At 66.4% G+C, this 2,389-nt stretch overlaps 1 non-coding gene across 1 annotated transcript; it reads left to right on the plus strand.

The window, feature by feature from the left end:
• The first annotated feature begins 1,980 nt into the window (after positions 1-1,980).
• Positions 1,981-2,134, plus strand: LOC146839051 (5.8S ribosomal RNA). Its single transcript, XR_014960881.1, has one exon. It is a non-coding gene; the product is annotated as a 5.8S ribosomal RNA (ribosomal RNA).
• Positions 2,135-2,389: the final 255 nt, after the last annotated feature.

The following is a 2,389-nucleotide window of genomic DNA, read 5'->3' on the forward strand; positions in this document are numbered from 1 at the left end:
CCGCCAATGGGCAGGCGGGAGCCCTCCTGCGAAGGATCGGGGCGGGCAGATTATCATCCTTCGGGCCCAGCCATCTGGTCGTGTTTTTCGCCTCGGCCATCTGGTTGTGCACAATGCTTTCCAATGGGGCGACCAAATGGCCAGGCTGCTCAGTTCCGATGAGGGCTCATTTGCCTCCCCAATCCCAGCCAGGGCTCCAGGAGGTCGGGCACGTCTGCGCCTTGGGTCCCCTCAGACTTGCGGTGCCGTGCGGGTTACCAGAAAGGGGGGTACACTTCCTCCAGATTACTAGGGGCAGGGTACTCCAGACCCCCCACGGTCAGGCGGTCCTCAGCCGGTGACCAGATGGGCTAGGGCCGGGCGAAACCCCCCCCTGCCCGGGGCTCCATCCTCCAGGCCCGCAGCGTGGCAAAGTGCCCAGTACAGGCTCCATCGGGCAGTCCTCCCATGGGTGTCCAGATCTGAGAGCAAAGGCCTGGGTGCACCCCAGGGCTCAGACCTCCCCTCTGCCATGGGCACAGGCCCATTGGGCCTTCCCCAGCTCCGCTGGGTTCAGGAGGCCCAGCCGGGGCCCTTGGTGGCCCTGGGGTGGAGGGTGCCCTCTCCACCCCAGGCTCCATCCTCGGGCCTGCCGCATGGCAGGGTGCCCAGGACGCATGCCTGTGGAAGCCTCCCCTCCGCGTGCTGGCCCGGAACCTCTGGCCGGGCCCAGGGGACCGGGCTCCGCCCCCCTGCTCCACCATGGTCGCAGGATGGGGGTCCGTCGGGCCCGGGCAGGCCTCCCTCCTGCTTTGCCTGCCTGTCAAGGTCCCTGGGGGACCCCGGGTTGGAGGTCCATCGGGGACCCCCGTCCGCAGCCCTGGACCCCAGGCCCAGCTGGGGTCTCTGACCCCCCCGGGACACAGAACCCCCGAGTTCTCCAAAGGGCAGGCGGGAGCCCTCCTGCGAAGGCTCGGTCAGGCAGATTGTCGTCCTTCGGGCCTGGCCATGTGGTCGTGCTTTTCCCCTGATGGCCGGGCTGCCCTGGAAGTCCATATGAGGGCTCATTTACCTCCCCGATCCCAGCAGGGCTCCAGGAGGTCGGGCACGTCCATGCCTTCGGTCCCCTCAGTCTTGCAGTGCGCACTAGTTACCAGAAAAGGGGGTGCCCTTCCTCGGGATTATTAGGGACAGGGTACTCCGGAACCCCTCTTGGCCAAGCGATCCTCAGCCGGCGTCTGGATGGGCCAGGACGTTACCCAGGCCGGGGCTCCGTCCCTTGGGCCAATGTGTGGTGTGGCGCTCGGGATGGGGGCTCCTCTGGCCCAAGGAGTCATCCCCTGGGCTCGGGAGCACTGATGGGGTCAAGGGGCCCTGGGCTCAGTCTCCCAACCTGCCACTCCACCAGGGTGCATGAAACGGTGTTCCGCCGGGCCCTGGGAGCACCCCTCGCTTGGCTGGGTTCAGGAGCTCAGGGCCCCCCCACCCCGGGCTTCGTCCTCGGGCTTGCTGAATGGCAGGGTGCCTGGGACGGTGTCCCGCGGGCCCGGGTAGGCTCCCCTGTGCCTCTGGAACTGGGAGCCCCAGCAGGGCCCCTGGACCCAACCGGGGCTCCCAGTTCTAGTGCTCCAGCTCTGGGCCCCGTCCCCCAGCCTGTCGCTATGCCAAAGACCCGAGACGGGGTTGCTTCATGTCTGGGGAGCCCCCTCGCTTGGCTGGGTTCAGGTCTCCGTCCTCGGGCCTGTGAGGGGACCCCCAGTTGCACTCAGTGGGAGGCATGCGGGATGGGGAGCTTCATGGCTTTCACCTTCTGGTCCCATCACTCTGGGAGCCCCCCTCACCAGCGGGTGGGTGGGGGGGACTCCCGGGCTGAGTGCCTGGTAACGCCTTCAATGGGGTGCCCGGGCCGTCTCGCCGTGTGGGCGGTGGACGGACTGCATCGCCATCCTCCCGCCTCTCCTGCGCCCTCAGGTGGGCAAACGTTATCGAAAAGTTGCCTGTGACTCTAGGCAGTGGATCACTCAGCTCGCGTGTCGATGAAGAACGCATCTAGCTGCGAGAATTAGTGTGAATTTCAGGACACATTGATCATCGACACTTCAAACGTACCTTGTGGCCCTGGGTTCCTCCCGAGGCTACGCCTGTCTGAGGGTTGCTCGATCGTCACATCGCCCCAGGGCTTCACTGGGACGCTGCTGGGACCGTCGCAGGGTTTGGCTCCGCTTTCCTTTGTCCCCCCACAAGGTCAGACACCCCCGATCGCCCGCGGCAGGGTCCCTCACCTGGTCCTGTCATGGAGGTATGCCGCAGGCACGCCTAGCTTCACGTCCCTGCTGTGGTGGGGAGGGTCTGGTGACTGATGCGCCCTGGGCCCGTCCAGGTTGTGTGCTACGTGTGGGTTTCTGTGGTG

This window comes from Triturus cristatus, chromosome 4_2, assembly GCF_964204655.1.
Source record: "Triturus cristatus chromosome 4_2, aTriCri1.1, whole genome shotgun sequence".
NCBI lineage: Eukaryota > Metazoa > Chordata > Amphibia > Caudata > Salamandridae > Triturus > Triturus cristatus.